Source organism: Mercurialis annua, linkage group LG6 (assembly GCF_937616625.2).
Source record: "Mercurialis annua linkage group LG6, ddMerAnnu1.2, whole genome shotgun sequence".
Lineage (NCBI taxonomy): Eukaryota > Viridiplantae > Streptophyta > Magnoliopsida > Malpighiales > Euphorbiaceae > Mercurialis > Mercurialis annua.
Window position 1 is genome coordinate 37,033,653 of NC_065575.1, and position 19,800 is coordinate 37,053,452.

Genomic DNA, 19,800 nt, shown 5'->3' on the forward strand with positions numbered 1-19,800 from the left:
ATTATTACAATGTTTTATCTGCGTTGTTCCACCATCATCATCAACTTGCAAAGAATTAGCATTTTATATCAAGCCTGCTTAAATCTTTCGTTTCGAGTAAGGTAAAAAATTTCCAAGTGCAGAATAATGGCATCTCATGATCAGTACTATAATGACAAGGATAAGGTCATTGGTCATGAGCATCACACTACTACTTATAAGGAGACTAAGTTTTAATTATATAATTAAATTTGTTTGCTATGTTTGAGTTCCTTGTTAGTGCGTTTTTTTTGTTTATTATGAAATCTACGGCCATATATGTCTTGGCTTTTTTAAAAACTTAAAGGGTCTCTCTAGGCAGATTGCTATGAATTGCTGACATTATGATAAGTACTTTGTTATTGGGTATGTTATTGTGTTTATTTGTGCTTGAAAAGGAAAATAACTTAATATATTATAGGCTTACTAAAATTTATCAACTTTCGCGTGTTTTTAGTATTTAACATAATCTTTTAATTTTGACAAAAAACTATATGAACTTTCAAAATTTTACAATTAAAGACACCGGCGCCGTTTTGGATCTAAAACGACATCGTTTTAGCTTAAAACGGCGCCGTTTTGGATGTAAAATAACACTATTTTTCAAAAGACAACATAATCTTAATTGCAAAAAATTTGAAAGTTCATGTTAAATATGCCAAAATTAAAACATCATGTTAAATACCAAAATCACGCGAAAGTTGGTGATTTTTGGGGCATTTAACTCTATATTAAATTATTTTTACAAAGATTTTTGATATTAATTATAGATAAAAAAATTGATAATTATAATAAATTTATCATTATATATATATTGACGAGTCACATTACGAGCCACGTGCGTAGCACATAATGCGAAACTAGTTCATAAAAAAAACTATAACTTTTTTATGAAAGGGCTGTTTTTGCTTTGTCCACATCAACAAACTTGTGTCCAGGGGCGGAACTAGGAATTCAAGTATGGGAAGACGTGATCGTATAAAAATATATTGTAAGGGGCAGATTGTAAAAAAAAAGAAAAATTAGTGACCATATTTTTTAAAAATAAAAACATTTGAAGCACTATTTTGTAAAAAAATAAAAAAATTGGGGGACAGTTGCCCCTTCACCTTCTCACCTGGGTTTGCCCTTGCTCGTGTCCACATCATCATCGGCAAGCCTTTTGTACAAAAATTATATTTCGATACTCGTTTTATAATTCAGTAAAGTTTAATTAAAAGTTATATTTTCAGTAACTATTTTATAACGTTTATAATTCGGTAATCGTTTTGTGAAAAAATTATAATTGGACATCTGCAAAAATAGGCAATGCTAATACTCACCTGATCAGCTGCAAAATCAGATCCGATTAAAGGAGTAGATTCTTGTTGAAATGTTAAATTATAGGTTTGGTTTTTATCAGGAGCAGCTAGCACGGTACTACTTGATCCGTCTTCTTCTTCATCTGGCCTTTTCTTTATTTTACAAATAACAAACTCTCTCTATCCATCCATGTTCACAAACTCTATAATAAGTATATATAAATAATTTGTGAAATGACTGAGAATTCATTGATATATACATATACCTGAGAAGGAAAGTTGAAAGTGGGAGTGTATTCATGCATAATCCAATTTGTTTTAACCCCTTCAGGACGACCGTGGTAGAAAACCATAGTCTTTTGGGCTTTTTATATAAAATACTGATTTTGGCAGCCCATTTACTTTTATACAGTACTAGTTAAATCTTTACTTTACCTACCTCATTTTCTTACTTTAATAACTTGTACTTCAAATTTCTTTCTTTTATACGATTTTTCTTATTTCTCTCAATCATTCTTCTTCTCCATGATTTCTTTTGAGATGTGAAAAAAAATTTCCACGATTTCTGCTCTTTCGCTTTCGCCGTTCCGCCTCCGCCGTTCCGCCGTTCCGCCTTCGCCGTTCCGCTGTTCCGCCTCCGCCGTTCCGCTGTTCCGCCTCTGCCGTTCCGCCTCCGCCGTTCCGCCTCCGCCGTTCCGCCTCCGCCGTTCCGTTTCCGTCGTTTCGCCTCCGTCGTTTTGCCTTTGTCTCGCAGCGCCATCTTTCTTTTATCTTTTTGATTTTAGATCTGAAATTTGTTGTTCTTTTTTTTCATTTTCAGATCTGTAATTTGTTTATCTTTTACTGTTTATCCACCATTAAACATGTATAAAGAGTATCTTTAAAGAATCTAATACTTATTTCATGTTATGTAGAATAATTTTGTGATTTTATGTAATAAAATTCTGTTGTTTCTGCATTTTTTTGTGTTTTGTTGTATTTCTGCGTTTTTTTATTCTGCAGAACGATTTGTTGATGATGATTGATTGCTGAATCATTGTAATGTTAAAGTGTTGTTGATTTTATGTTGACTTTATGTTGATATTATGTTGATTTCAACTGATTTTTCTTATTTTAACATTGACAAATAAGATAATATTGTCTGTGAAATAAACTTTTGTTGGATGAAATGAAATTGTATCATAACCGGCTTTGTCGAAATTTAGTTAGGTATGAGAGGTGAAAAATGGAAAAAAATTATACAAGTGATATCGAAGGAACTGTGCGGCTGCGAAGAGAATTGAGGAAGAAAAATATTTTGAGATAGTTTTTTTTAATTTGTGAACTATTGTGTTGGTGTATATTTAATATATTTTATTTTTATATGTAAGAATAATTTTATTTTTTTATTTAAATTATTGTTGTTGTTTTTTTTATATTGTTTTGATTACTTACTCTGATAATTTCTTTATCTGATTCATTTATTTTAAATATTTTGTACCTTTGTTGTTTTTTAGTAGAATTACTACTATCATATTAACAAGTTATCAACATAATGTCAACATGATATCAACAATTAATGCTAATTTAGTCAATATGTTTGTAAAATGAGAACATTGATTGATTTAAGTAAAAAACAATCAACATATTATCAAAAACATGTCAATAGCTCATCAATACAGTAATTTAAGACTAATTTTATTTTTCTTTCAATGATTGAAAAATCAACATGTTATCAACAGTATATCAACAACATGTCAACATAAAATTGAAAATCAAAAAAAGTTAAAATACTTATCAACATAATGTCAACAATAAATCAACAACGAATCAACATAAGGAATAAAATAAAATATAATTTTTTGAAAAACTGTGACAATTAACAAAATATCAACAAGAAATCAACAACATGTCAACATAATAATGCAAACATATAATTATATAGTCTCGGTTAAATTTTATTTTATTTACTTTATTTCGCTGACAAAGTTATCTAATTTGCCAATTTAAAAAAAAAACAAAATTTTCCAATGTTAAAATCAAGGAAATACCAACTGATTATCAACACAAAATCAACAACAAATCAACAACACTGTAACATTATAATAATTCAACAATCAACCATCATAAAAAAATCGAGCTGCAGAATAAATAAAGACAGAAATACAACCAAACACAAAAACAAAATGCAGAAATAACAAAAAATTATTTCATATAAACATAATTTTATATTACATAACATGAAATTAACATTATATTCTTGGAATATAATCTATATACATGTTTAATGGTGAAGAAACAGTAAAACAATTGTAGATTTGAAAATAAAAAAGAAGAAAAAGAAGAAGAATGAATAAATTGTAGATCTGAAATCAACTAGATGACACGACGAGCAGAGGAGATGATGTCGTTGGCGAAGATGACAACGGAGACGATGATGAGAACGATGACGGAGGAGCGGAGAAATAGAGGACGGCGAAGCGGAAGACGACGGAGAGGAAGAGAGAGGAAGATGAGCTGAGAGGAAGAGAGAGAAATATGAGTTGAGAGGAAGAGAGAATTGAATGATGAAGAAAGAGAAAATAAATGAAATTGTGATGATTGTGCTATTAGGGTTGAATATATAAGATCCGTATAAAAGTTATAATCAGCTCCGTGTATGGTAGTTTAGTAAGTGAAAAATATGACATGTATAAAAGTAAACAATTAGCCAATATAGGTTGTTTGTGTAAAAAAACCCTAGTCTTTTTAGTTCCGATATTATCGTCAATTTTACGTTCCTTCCCGGTACATCTCCAAGATCCAGTATTGGTTGTTCTATCGACTCGATTGCTATTCGAGTACTTATAGTTTTTAGTACAAAAGAAATACCACACTTGATCGTTCGAGTCATTTAATGTTATCGAATGCTCTACAAAAAATAGAAATATAATCTGTTACTCAAAAGAAAAAACAGAGACAATAAGAGAAAAAAACACAACAATAATCTTACGGGGTAATTCCCATGGTTCGAAATTGAGGACTTGAACCATAGTTACCAGATTCGCTCTCCCCCCCTAAGTACCGCGTATCAGTTCGTACGTACCAGTTCGCGGTTCTCCGGCGACCTGATTCGCCTTGGGACGCGTATTGATTCGCCGGAGAAATGGTCCGATTCGCCGGCCATTATTGAAGTTCAAGTTGCAGGTTTTAGGGTTTTTTAATTGAAGAAGAAAAAGAAAATAGAAGATGAAGAAGTGGTTCACGTAATAAATTAGTTATTTGGACTTTTACTTTATCAAATGGTAAGTTTTTGGGCCCATTATCTCTAATAAAATTGGCTTTTTATTAAGAATCTAAATAAGAGAAAAGGATAGGTCTTTTTTCTAAGTTAAAATTTCTTATTTAGTAAGCAACTTAACCTGACTTTATATATTTTCAAGGACAATTAATATATGTAATAACTAAAAAACGTTATTTAAAAGTTAATATGATATTTTAAAGCTATATATGAGTAAATTAGAAATATATTATTGACCATCGAACCCATAATATTATTTCGGAGTACCGCGTCCCGAAAGAGCGAACCGAAAAGTCCTACTCCCGAAGTATCGGATTCCCTGACTACAAGCGAATTGAGTACCCGTTCCCGTACCGCGAATCACGCGTACTGCGAATCTGGTAACTATGACTTGAACCTCAGGAATTTGCCAAACTTCATCGTCATTGCCGAGCATTTTCTGCCTTAAGTAATGATCAACCAGTTCGAAGTCAGATGGATGGAATCTGTAGCCAGTTCCAGTATCCATATTTTTTTTTTGGTACTTGACAGTGAATTGAAGAAGACAACGGATGAGGTTTTGTAAGAAACAAATTTCAGCTTTCATGTGTTTGGAACATTGAATACTAAAATGTATATATAGACACCAGCATTGCTTTTTGTTTAACTACGAGGTTAAATGCTTTGATGGCCAAAATTGATTTTTTTTAAATAAATTAAATCATAGTTAAATATAGGCCTAATCATTTAAAAGTCCTTCACTTTTAAACTTATTTTCAATTGCACCCTAACGTTGAAAATTTCTCTCAAAACCCTCTCACCTTTAAATTCCTTTCTAAATGCACCCTGACGTTGAAAATCCTCTCAAAATCCCCTCATCTTTAGATTTTTTTTAATTGTACTCTAAATTGAAAATTTTTATGATTTTGATTTTAAAAAGTTATTGAATAAATTTAAGAAGAATGTTTTTTTACATCATTAAATATTAGCGTTTAATTAGAATATAGATTAAAAATAAAAAATTATTTTAAATTTTTTTCCATGTGAAAAGAGGTCAATTTACTACTTTGGGGTACAATTGAGAAAGAATTTAAAGGTGGAAGGGTTTTGAGAGTATTTTCCGACGTCGGAGTGTAATTAAAAAAAAGTTTGAAGATGAGGGGATTTTAAATGATTAAGCCTTAAATATAATTATATATATGTATTTATAATTTAAATTATAACCAGAACCAAAATAATAGTATTTAGTTTGGTTACCAAGTAACCAAATCTTATAAGTATAAATTATTAAAAAATAATAAAAATTATTTTAATATTAGATGCTCATTACTTACAAATATATGGGATATATACATTACCATTGGGTGGTTTGATTAGTTAAAAAATTAAATTAAAAATCAAAACCAAACAGATTAATTAAAGTTTTCAAAATATTTAACTTTAACTAAAAAAATTAATCAGAAATTAAATTAAATTAAAATTTTATTAGTTCAGTCAGTAGTTCAGAGTGAAACACCCTTAGGATTTGGATTATGTAGATAACATAGGTCAATCAGGGAATATCTCTCTCTAAAAAAATTTCTCACCTCTCCCTAAAAAAATTCTCATCTTCTTGAGGGCGAAGAAGATGATTCTTCTGACTTTAGCCCGAAAATTTTCTCTCCACACATATTACTAATTATATTACTCTTTGATTCAATAAATTTTTGGTAGGAAATTTTTCTGTCGATTCAGTTTTTTTATCATGGGGTTTTTTTTTATAATAAGAGAGGAGGGGCGCTTGTGGGAGAATTTGAATCCACAACCTAACAGTTTGATATCCAACACTTATACCATTTGAGCTATAGTTTATTGATATGGTTGAATAAAACTTAATTATATGGTCTTTTGTATCTCTTTTGCTTAGATTTTTTAGATCTTTCAAGAATCTTTAGCATTTGTTCGTATTTTAGATTCAAGTTGTAAATTTAAGAAATTGAGAGATTGTAAAATCTAACTTCTTAGAATCTCATTGAAAATGAAAACCAAAGAATATTAGATTTCAAAGGATCGAGCGGATCGTCAGTCAATTTTAAAAAAAAGATATCAAAACACCCGGTCCAACATAATTTTGTTCATCATTGTGTTAATTTTACGGAATTCATATCTAAATTTTCCCGTTTTCGATTAATTTTATTACTTGTATTTTGTGTTGCTTATTTTTTGGTAGTTTAAAATTTGAAAGATCAGTTATATGATTTTCATTATTTGTAATTTTAATCTTTTTGAATGAATTTTTAGCTTGAAAAAAAAATAAAAAAATATTTATCTAGACCTGATCTATAGAAAATTCATGAACCTTTCCAATTACAAGTTAGAAAATTTAACATATATAAATTTCTTTTCTTCTCATAATTTTTCTTCTTTTCCTTTTTCTATAATCTGATTAGAGAGGTTCATAAATAAGTGACAAATAAGATAGTACCAATTAAATGAATTTAAGATCAAACTATTTGAACATATCAAATTTTGAAATATTATAAGTAATAAATTAAAATTTAAAATAATTACATTATAAAAGTTATTTTATGTTCTTATTTTTGAAATTGTAGAATTTATATTTAACACAAATTTAATATCGTAATATTTAAAAGACAAACATATAATTTATTTTAAATTCATATTCAGATTTAAAATCAAATTCAAATTCAATTCAGATTCAAAATCAAATTCAAATATGCATACATTCGAACATAGTATAAATGTAAAATTATGGAAGTCTGATACTGGCATAGACTTCCCCAAAATGGTGATCGTTCAGAGAAAATGGGTGTAAATATTGATATCAACTATTGTCTCTGTTAAGAAGCTATTATAAAAAAAAAAATTGATCAATTGATCATCTTTTTAGTTCTTTTCCACCATGCCCGGTCTTAGGCATAGGCCACTAAGACCTATGCCTAGGGCCACAAATATTAGAGGGCCCCATATTTATATGGTGTCCTTTAGAAAAATTAATGCTATATTAAATCTTTTAAAATCTTTTATTAATTTTTATCATAATAGGTGTAATTTTTATTTTAAAATTTAATCAGATTTTTACTTATTAAGAATAAATATTAAAAGGCCTTTTTTTGTGATAGGTGTTGTAATTTATTTAAGAAAAATTAATTATACTCTTTAATAATGACTAGTAGTACAAACAAAAATAATATTCAGTTTACATAATATTAGGGACTAATCTATCTTTTTTTTTCTATCTGTTAATTTATCTAATAGAAAAAAGAGTAAAATACACTATGTATGTTTATATTTTATTTTTTTATAAAAAATACATTTTTTTCAAAGAAATATTATAAAAATCTACTAAAATCGACTAAAAATTTATTAAAAATCGACTAAAAATTTACCAATAATCTACTGAGAGTGTTTCTTTGTAAAAATAAAGTAAAAAGAAATGTATTATCATGACGAGTTTATTTTTACAAACAATTTTGCGAAAATAGATATTTTTATAAAATAATAGTATTAAAAACTTTGTCTAGGGCCTCGGTTTATCTAAGGCCGGCACTGTTTTCCACATCAATTTTTTTATCGACAAGTCCAAATAGGCAAATATACATCTTAGGCTCACTTTTAACACATATTTGGCCACTTTAATTTTTTTATTTTAAATTACATTTTAAAATTTGCTCTCTTTTAAAATAGGCAAAAGCATTTATAGGCTTCTATATTACACGTTTTCTTTGTTTATCTTGTCTTTAGAAATAGGGTTAGTTTTATAAAAATTCATCTACTTTACACGTTTTTCATTTTAATCATGCCGTTTAAAATTCGTCATTTTCATACACGAGCTATCAATTTTTTTTCAAATTCATACACTGTTCAAAAATCCGGTGAAAATTGTTAAGTTGGCAACCAAATATTGATATGCCATAACGGACCGGATAGTGACACGTAAAATAGTCTCACTGGACAACGCGAGGGATACAGAAAGAGGATTCTTTCATAAGATTCCTTCTCATAGAAATCAAAAACCCCGCGTAGGGTTTGAACCTACGACCTATCAGTGAGAATACTGACCGCTCTACCATCGAGCTCTCGGGGTGGGCTTAAGGACATTAGTCGCAATCCCAGGACATTAGGGTTAAAAGGGTATGAGCACCCATATAAAATTAAAACGGGTCATAAATGGATAGATTACCCATTTATGACCCTACCCATTTAAACCTAACCCAAACCCACCCATTTGCCACCTCTAGTTGTGACAACAGAATCAAAATTTAGCAGCATAACGAACCAGGCGATGAAGCGTCTCCCTTTTGGCCCTGTGCCCGGAATCTACCACAGGCTGATATCTATGCGTTACCCTATACTATTTCTTTCTAATGCTTTATCATTAGGCACTCTGGCCTTAACTTTTTGTTCAAACTAACTGTAGTGATATATTCTGTTATTTATCAGAGATGGCATATTGCTTGCAGTAGAAGAAAGTCTTACACCTTTTGAAATCAAATCTGATTCAAAAGTAGCAGTGGACATCTTTAATCATAAGGTACTGTATTGCAATGATGTGAGCTTAATTGCAGATGATTGTATGAGCTTAAGTTCTGGATTATGTTCTGGCTTTACTTATGTTAGAAGAAACTCTAATTCTTTGGCTGATTATTTAGCTAAGAAAGCTATTAGATGTAGTGAATCCAGTATAATATGGAGGGGGCATGTCCCCTCTGATGTCTCAGTTTTTGTAATGGCCGATCAAATGGTTTTGCTTTGATTTAATGAAATCTTTCCTTCAAAAAAAAAAATTATGTTTAGTAGGTTGTTTTTATTAATTACAACTCAAGTTTTTGATTGAGTTGTTTAGAATAGTTGATTTAAGTTTGTATACTTGTCAATTTAGAATAGTTGCTATTATCAATTTTAAAAAGCTTTTATGTCAAACAAAATTAATATTATTAAGTTCCATAATGTATTGAACTTAATAGAAATAGAGAGTTACAGTCCGAAATGGCTGGACTGGTCCGGAATTTCACTTCCAAGACTTGATTTGATGTATTTTTCCTAATTGGTTTTGGTTTAGTTCGATTTTATTCCTAATCTACATCAAACACTATAAATACCACTTTGTAAATCGGTATTATGGTCGGAATAATTTGAGTTTCATAGCCTTTTTAGTAAAAACTTCTGCACTTTATTATCGATCTTCAGATTGGATTCGAAGATTTATATTATTATTGAATTTTATTTACCAAGATTTGACAATTTCAAATAATTATTTATTAATTATGTTTAATTCTTTATCTAATATCTTTACTGTTGATTTAAATACTATAAGTAGCTAAACCCCTTGTTCGGAGGTTGACATGGACATATAAATTATTGAATTTGAATGAATTGTTGTTTTTAACATGTTTTAATTATTGGATTTAATGCTCGTTTTAGATTGCCCACCTAAATTATGATTTGTGTTTAATTAAGGAATTGAGAGATTGTTAATTGAATAGACCAAATATTTGGGAATCTTAATTATTATATCGTGAGAGCTAGTTAGGATTAGATAACCATTGAGTTAACTAAATAATGGCTTTAAAATTGATTAATTAATGTTTAATATAGTGAGAGCGAGTTAGGTGTTAAGTAGTTGATTAAATTGTGATTTTATCATTTTTAGAGGCTCGAGAAAGCGGGAATCAGTATTTTATAATAGTTCGGTTCTTTTAAAAGTTGCCAAAAAATTCAATATCCATTTAAATTATTTTTATTTTAATTGGTAGTTGGTACCTTTATTGTTTAATTTGTAGTCATAAAAACAACCAATTTTTTGTTACTAAACGGTCGAAGTAATAAACAAAACCTCTATCGATACTTTGTCTTCCAAGTTATATTATTTGCGCGATACCGTTACTTGCGGTTTTTTCTAACACAATACATTATGACTATACAAGTCATATGAATATCAATTATCCAACTTAACCGTTTACAATAAATATTTTAATTCTTTTGTCTCAAGATATCCGGATTAAATATAGAGAAAATTAGGTAAAACACTCTATTTTCTAAAATAATAGTAAATTATACCTCAACAAGAAAAACATAGAAAAAATACCTCACCTTTTTAGCACTTTTATTTTTTTACTCTATAGTCTTTTTTTATTATAATAATACTTATTTCTTATTATTTTTTACTCTAAATATTTTATTTTTACTCTAATATGTATATCTTTTTTTTTTCAGATTTACTTCTCTTTCTCTATCTTTCTCTGTGTTTCTTCTTCTTCTTCTTTTTCTCCATTTTTTCTTCTTTTTCATTTTCTTCTTCTTCTTTATTTTTTTTTTCTTTATCATGCTGTCGTCGTTCCTTCAACGATCCGCCATCACTCCGCCGTTGCTCCTCCTTCGCTTCATCTTTGCTCCGCCGTCGATTCACCGTTTTTCCATATTTTAGCAATTTTTTTCTTAACTCGTGGTGATTATTATGATTTATTTTAACTCTCAGATTAAAAAAATTGTTCTTTAATTTTTTCAGTTAGAGATCTGAAAATCTGCATTAAAAACGATTCTCTGCAGAAAAAACGATTTTTTTGCAGAAAACAGCGTCTGATTATCATATCGTTATCAGTATGACGTTATCATATAATTATCATAACACTGTAGAGAAAAATAATTTTCTGTCAAGAAAAGTGTTTGATTATCATATCGGTATCATTAACGTTAGCATGTTTGTATCATATAACGTTATCATATCAGTATCATAATATTATACGATTATGATAATAATATGATAAGGTTTATGAGAATAGTATGATAAGATTATGATATAGTTATGATAAAGTACGTTATGATAATGTTATAATAATATTTTATGATATTGTTATGATAAAGTTTATTATGCTAATGTTATGATAATAGTATGATAAGGGTAATGATAAAAGGTTACGATATAGCTATGATAAAGTATGTCATGATAATATTATGGTAATATTTTATGATACTGTTATGATAAATTATATTATGATAATGTTATGATAATTTTTATAAAAATAGATGATAATAGTATGACAAAGTTAACGATAATAGTATGATAACGTACGAAAAATAATTTTTTACAGAAACATTATGATACCGAGATGATAATGTCACTGCTGCTTTTATGATAATATTATGAAAAAAAATTGTGATACCGATATGATAATATCACTGCTGCTTTTTTAGATCTAGATCTGAAAGATGAAAGTGCGAGATAAAAAATAATGATACATAAATAATTGGAAATTTTTAAAATAAAATTACAAGATTGAAGATGACGGAAAATTGAAAATAAGTGAAAGTGAAAAATGCAGGAAGTGGAAGAACAGGGAAAAAAGGAAGAAAGAAAAAAAAAAGTGGAAGAAGAGAGAGAGAAAAAGAAAAGAAGTGGAAAGAGAAAGAAAGATAGAAAAGAAAAAAAGTGTCAGGTCATGCATTCATATGTTAGAGTAAAATCATTAACCTTTTGCCACGTAGAGTAAAAATACAATATCTAGAAAGTTGTGATGTATTTTTCATAACTTTTCCTTATTGAGGTATATTATTCTATTATTCTTGTTTTTTAGGTAAATTTGTAAAGAACCCTTAAATATAAGGCATAACACTGTTATCCTTATATTATTCAATCATTTGTTTCATGATTTTAAGTAAACTGAAAATGATAACTTTTTATTAATTCATTTAACATTGCCATGCATTTATTCAGTCTATCTTTTTAAGGAACCCACAGATATCTAAGCATATAAATGAGGGATAAATTACTTCTCAATCACTTACGTTCCTCACATAGCTATTGTAAGCGGAGCAGGTTTCGGAAGCGCTCGTCCAAACATTTGACTAACTTTGAGTTCTGCTCAACATATTAGTTGAGTTATTAGGTTTTTAACAACAATAACTCCAACTTTTGTAACAGTTTTCTAGAATGAAATATATGAAATAATACTTCCAGGAAAGAAACCTGACAGGCGACACAAACGAAATGATAAGAATCACGATATGCCAGGACTATGACCCTCGAGCATCTCTGGGTCCAATCCCTCAACTACACCAACAAACGATAATAAAAAATAACGATAAACGAGAAAACAGATGTGTTGATAATAGTCTTTTGCCATTTCTCAAAAGATAACGGCTAAAATATATGAGAAACATTTTTCACAAAACAACCGCCAAAATACATGACAAATATTTCTCACAAAGCAACGGTCAATGTACATGAAAAACATTTCTTACAAGATAACAGCAAAATATATGAGAAACATATCTCATAAGGCAACGGCAAAAAACATAAGAGAAACACATCTCATAAAGCGACAACCAAATAAAACGGAATACCTCTCACAAAACAATGATCCGACATAAAGCAATGAAGAAGGCAGTAGCTAATAACCAAGGAAAGGAGATCAAAGAACCACCTACAAAGGCAAACAAAAGATGAACCAAAACTGCACATGAAGAGTCTGTTAAAGATAATCCCACATTGCTTAGGAGAACAAATATAAATGAGTTTATAAGTGTAAAGGTTCAACCACCTATTAACTAGTTCTAGTTATTAGGTCATGGTTGAACCTAAACACTCTCATAAGCATGTGGGTGAATTATCACATTCTCACCAATTTATAATTAATTACTCCCACCAATATTTCTAATATGGTATCAAAGCGGGTCTGGCTCGGGTTCTTAATTTGCCGGTTGTCCGTCTGGATGTCCAGTCCCAGCGGCCCGGTCCGGTATTGCCGCTGCGTATTAAATCAAAAATTTCAGTGGGTCTGGCCCGGATTCTTAATTTGCCGGTTGTCCGTCTGGATGTTCATTCCCAGCGGCCCGGTCCGGTGTTGCCGCTGCTTGTTAAATCAAAAAATTTCGGTTTCAGGGGGAGTCAATTTCAAGTGACAACCGGATGTCCAGTCCCGGTTGCACTTGAGGGGGAGTGTTAAAGATAATCCCACATTGCTTAGGAGAACAAATATAAATGAGTTTATAAGTGTAAAGGTTCAACCACCTATTAACTAGTTCTAGTTATTAGGTCATGGTTGAACCTAAACACTCTCATAAGCATGTGGGTGAATTATCACATTCTCACCAATTTATAATTAATTACTCCCACCAATATTTCTAATAGAGTCATCAAAAGGAACAAAGAAATTCAGTGACTTAAAACTGCAATAATCAGTTTCGGTTTGAATCCGACAATTAAGGTTTTAAAATTTGGAACCGGCTTGAAACCGGTTGGCTCCCGATTACGGGCTACTGTTTGGTTCTCAATGTGACCAATTCTAGGGCTATGACAGAAAACTTCATATTTTAGCTAGATAAGAAAACAACATTCCTCTACAAATAATACGTATTTGCTAAAAGAAAGTGGCCACTGCATGTCAATACATTTTAGCTTTTTAACTGACATGCATAAAAGCTTCACTTACAAATCTGAGGATAATCCACAGTTACAAATCTAAGGACAGTTTATAGTTATATTAACATTTCCTATGACATTGGCTATCTTCATAATTGAATAGGAATAGTTATTTGGTCACTGAAATGCAGAGTCAAGATTGTAATCTTTCTCGTCGTAGCCCTGAAATGATTGCATATATGCTTCCATCTGGTTGTCGTCCTGCTGAAATTTTCATGAAAAATACTTTTTGTCATAATTATATAAAAATATTGGCCACTTTTTGACTTGCCCATCATTAAAATTAGACTTAAGGTCTGAAAAACTACCCACCTTTTAAAAAAATTTCAATTGCACCCTCACCTTGTAATTTCTTCAATAACACCCTATTTCGTATTTTATGCTTTCAATAGCACCCCGACCTTGTAAAACAGTCAATTTTACTCTATTTTTGTATTTTTGACTTTCAATAGCACCATAAATCATCAAATTAAACTCATTTATCGAGGACTTATTTGAATTTTTTTAAGTTAAAGGACTTGTTTAAAAATGTTCAAGTAGAAAAAAGTATAAGTTCACCTTTAAATTTAGTTTTTTTTTTTGAAATTTTCATACTTATAATAATCAAATTATCTAATTTTTTTAATTTACAGTGCTATTGAAAGCCAAAAATACAAAATAGGGTGCTATTGAAAAAATTACAAGGTGAGGGTGCTATTAAAAAAAAATTGAAAAGTCGGTAGTTTTCCGGACCTTAAGCCTTAAAATTATCACAAATATTGCATATTTTTTCAGAAAAAATATTTAAAAAATATATTTTGAATTTATTCAAATCAGAATACTTTAATTGGCAAAAATATAAAAGATTTATTAAAACTATCAGTATTAGTCTATTGTTAATACCCATAAAAATAAATAAAAATATTTATCAAAAAATTAAAAAACAAATATGACTAAAAATGGAAATGTATAATAGATGACAACCTAAAATACAATTATTTTCTATAATATATTCTCTCTACCCTATAGAGTTGTCAACTTTGACTATTTCACACAATTTCATAAAATATAATTAATGCTTCTTCCGTCCCAAAATAATACTTCCTCCGTCCTATTCTAGTTGACCAAATTTTCTATTTTGGGTGTCCCATTCTAATTGAAAACTTCTATTTATAGAATATTTTTCACATTACTTTTCTTCTTTTACCCCCATCAATTAATGCATTTAAAAAGCATTTATCTAAAAAGTGGTGAAGCATTTAATGTATTATGAGTATATAAAAGTAAAGTTACTAAAATTTCTTAAACAATGTGCAATTGAAATTTTCTCAATTAGAATGGGACAGAGGGAGTAGTTCATTCTCTTGTTTTCACACATTTTAAGAAACACAATTAATATTTTAATTTTTTATAATTTTGTCTTCATTTTTTTATCATACCTTTATTAAATGTTATGACTAATTTACTTTTTAGAGTAATGACATCAAATGGTAGAATTTAAATAAGAGTAATATGGAAAAATCAACACTTTAAATTGTGATTTACTAGAAACATTGACAACTATTTGGAGAAAAAAAAGAGATAAAAGTGGACTATTATTTTACGACAGAGGAAGTATTAGAAAAATTTATAAATTTAGGTCAATTTTACTTACTATACCCTTATTTAATGAATTCTAACAATAAACAATGACAATAAATAATGATGAGTGGATTTTAAACAGAAAAAATATAAAAAAATCTATTTTAAAAATTATTATTTATTAGAAATAGACAAAAAATTTGAGATAAAAAAAATTATAAAAATGGACAATTCTATTACTCCCTCCGCCTCAATAGAGTTGTCCACTTTGAGAAATTGTTTTGTCCCAAAACGTAACTAACTTTTACACTCAATTTTTCTATATTACCTCTTTAAAATCCACTCATGAATAAATTAAAAGTAAATTGAAAGTGAACCCTATATTAAATAAGAGTATAATAAGAAAAATAAGAAAAATTTTATAAAATTCATAAATAATAAATACTTTTTTTAAACTGTGTAATAAAGGTAAAATGTACAACTCTATTAAGACGGGGGAATAGAACGGAGAAAGCAACATAACATAATATAATATTATTACTCACCTCTGCGTAGTTTCCAAATCCAGACCCAATTAAAGCACTACTTGATCCATCTTCTTCTTCTTTTTCTAATCTTTTCTTCACTTTACAAATAACAAAATCCCTCTGCATGTTTACAAGCGCTATAATAAATATATAAATAATTTGTAAAATAACTTGGAATGCATTGATATATATGTATATAATATACCTGGGAAGAAAAGTCAAAATTGGGAGTGTATTCATGCATAATCCAATTGGTTTTAATCCCTTTGGGACGACCATGGTAGAAAACGAAGGTCTTTTTAGTTCCAATATTATTCTCAATTTTTCGTTCTTTTCCGGTAACTCTCCACGATCCAGCATTGGTTGTTCGATCAACCCGCTTGCTATAAGGGTACTTGTAGTTCGGAGTAGAAAAAAAGTACCATACTTGATCATTTTTGTTGTTTAATACTATCGACTGCTCTACAAAACATAGAAATATATACTGTTACTCATAAGAAAAAACACAAAGACAGCAAGGGAGAAAAGATTAGTCTTACGGGGTAATTCCCATGGTTCGAAATTGAGGACTTGAACCTCGGGAATTTGCGAGACTTCATCATCATGGCCGAGCATTTTCTGCCTTAAGTAATGATCCACCAGCTCGAAATCCGACGGGTGGAACCTATTGCCAATTCCGTCATTCATATTTCAGTTGCCGAAGAGTATGCTGAAAGATGACGAGAGTATGCTGAAAAATATCACCTCTTATCAGATTTGTTTGATACAAATATTGCAATGAAAACTTAGCCAGTTCCTCATGTCAAACAAATGTGTATATATATAGACATCACTAGTATAGCTTTTACTTCACTAAGAAGCTACTTCACTAAGAAAAAAAATTTAAACCAATGGAAGTTGATCCAAGTGGTAAGCGGCTTGATATCGCTTAAGTAAGGTCTCAGGTTTGAATCCTTGTAAATGCAGAAAATTCTCACTGGCAGACTCACCCACCATGCCAGGTGCGCGACGCGGGTCGGATCCGAATTAGTCAGGGCGAAACTTTGGAAACCGGATGGGCTTACTAAAAAAAAAATTTGCTTAGATGAAGGATTTGGTAGATACATTTATCCAACATAAATAACCAAAACTTAATTTAAAAAGATTAAAATTAAACTGTAATTTAAATTATAATCAAAACTAAAATAATATTCCCTCCATTCCAAATTAATAGACACTTTTCAAAAAACATTTATTTCAAATTATAAGTGTTAATTTATTTTTTAAATATTTAAATGGCATATGTATCCTCATTAATTATAATATGCTAGTATTACATTGAAAGGAGAGCAAAAATCACTAAGAGACAAAGTCAACACTGCATTAAATAAAGACAAATGTAGTATGTTTTGATAAAGGGTAATGCTATATAATCCAACTCTTTTAACCCACCTTTTTGTACCGTCTGACGTGTCAGTTAAAGAGTGGATATATTAAATTTTGTTTCTTGAGATATACACTTTTGGATGGGTATTGGACGAATGAAATCCTGCCACGTAAGGTGGGTTATTGAAGGTGGGTTAAATAGGTGGGTTATAAAGCATTTTCCTTTGATAAAATTACTCATTTTACATAAATTTACTAAATTTATTAATACTTGTGTTTATCTTAAACTGTTAATCAATTTGGGACGGAGGGAGTAATTTAGTTCCGGTAGTTATTTGGTTAATAATCCTAGTAAAAAATATTTAGTGCTAACTAGCAAAAATAGTAAAAAATTATTACTTTTCATCGCTACTTACAAATATAAGGGATATATTAATATTTATATTTTAAAGAGAATTACAAGATACCTTAAACTTTTAAAAATTATAAAAATAGCATCGTACATATATATAGTTTAGTTAATTCGATCGGTTTGGATTAATTTGAATTTAGATCGAAAATCAAAACCGACGGGATTAATAATTAATGGAGTAGTAAAATTTTATTTTGGTTAAAACGGTTAGTTGGCTTATATTCGAATATCTAATTAGACTAACATATATATATCAATCATCAGTCACCCCCCCTCAGTTAAAGTAATTATAATATGTATCTATAGAATATATAAAAGTGAAACTTCTTCTCCAATTTATCAACTTTCTGTGACAATCTTTCTTATTGATCAAAATAAAATCATTCTCCAATACAAGCCCAAGGTTGTACGTACATTCATGTAGTTACTTTATACAGCCTATTTGGTTATGACTAAATTGCGTTTGAATATTTTTTCTTTTATTTTATTTATATTTTTTAAATTTTCATATATATTAAAATGTATTAAGTACGATAGATAATTTTTTTTTATTTTTAATAGTCAAATACATTATTAGTTCTACCTATTATTAATCTATATAGTAAATTCATTAACTTTATTTTATTTTGTTACTTACTACGTATTGTTTCATATATTATTTCTTTTTATCTTAAAAATATGAAACAGTAAACTGCTTCATTAATTTCATCGTTACTCTATATATCAAACTCATATTTGATAATTTATTGGTTCATATTATTTGTCCTATTTAGAAAAAAATTAGTAATCCATAAAATTTATTATTTCAGTATATCAAAAAAAACATTTATTACTATTTTTTCAAATTTCTCTTTATCAATAAATGATTTAATGAGACTAAAGACTAGTCAAACTTAAAAACAGTACTTCCTCCATCCCACTTAAAAAGTCTCATTTGCTATTACACATAGATTAAAAAAATATTTATTATCTTTGTCTTTTTTACTCCCTTTGTCCCAATAGAGTTGTACACTTTACCTTTATCACACAATTTAAGAAAATTAATTATTGTTTATGGGTTTTGTAACATTTTCCTTACTTTTCTTGTCATACCCCTATTTAATATAGGATCCATTTGTAATTTATTTTCAATTTATTTATTAGTGGATTTTAAATAGGGGTAATATAAGAAAATTGAGTGTAAAAGTTAATTACTTTTTGAAGGTGGATAAGAGTTTTAGCACAAAAAAAAATTCAAAATGGACAAGTCTATTGGGACGGAGGAAGTATGTTTTTTCATGTTTTAACTCTATTAATGATAGTGGAATTTTTCAAAGAATTATTTTAAAATAACTAGAAAATGATAAAAAGAGAAATTCAATGACAAAATATTTTAAAAATGAAAATGAGACTTTTTAAATAGGAAATCCCAAAATAGAATTTGAGACTTCTTAAACGGGACGGAGTGGGTAATAATTAATGTAGACAATTTTATAAAAATATGTTTGAATCAAAATAAATTTATTATTTTTTATCTATGTGAAATAAAAAAAACTGCAACAAATATTATGTACCGGAAGAAGAAGTAAAAATAAAAAAAAAATATATTATAAATATAAATGTAACATTCTTTTTGGCATCAAAATGCAAGTACACACTATATATAGTGGATGAAGCATAAAAACTCATTCTTCAATTGAAATGTCACGTCAGTATAGATGGGTTTTTAAACCGGTATTATCAAATTTAGGATAACAATTAATAATTTGGTTTTTTTAATATTTTATGCCAAGTTAAAAGGATAAAATAATCCTTTGTTCCTTTTTCAATTCGACTTAACCCTCAATTCTAGCATTTTCTGATATCCTGTTCATCTTGTATTGTATCTCCAGTTCCTTTTGCCCAATGTAAAACATCACACTTCTATATGCACTCTTCATCTCTTGTTTCATTTAAGGAAGACCTATTTTCCAGTATAT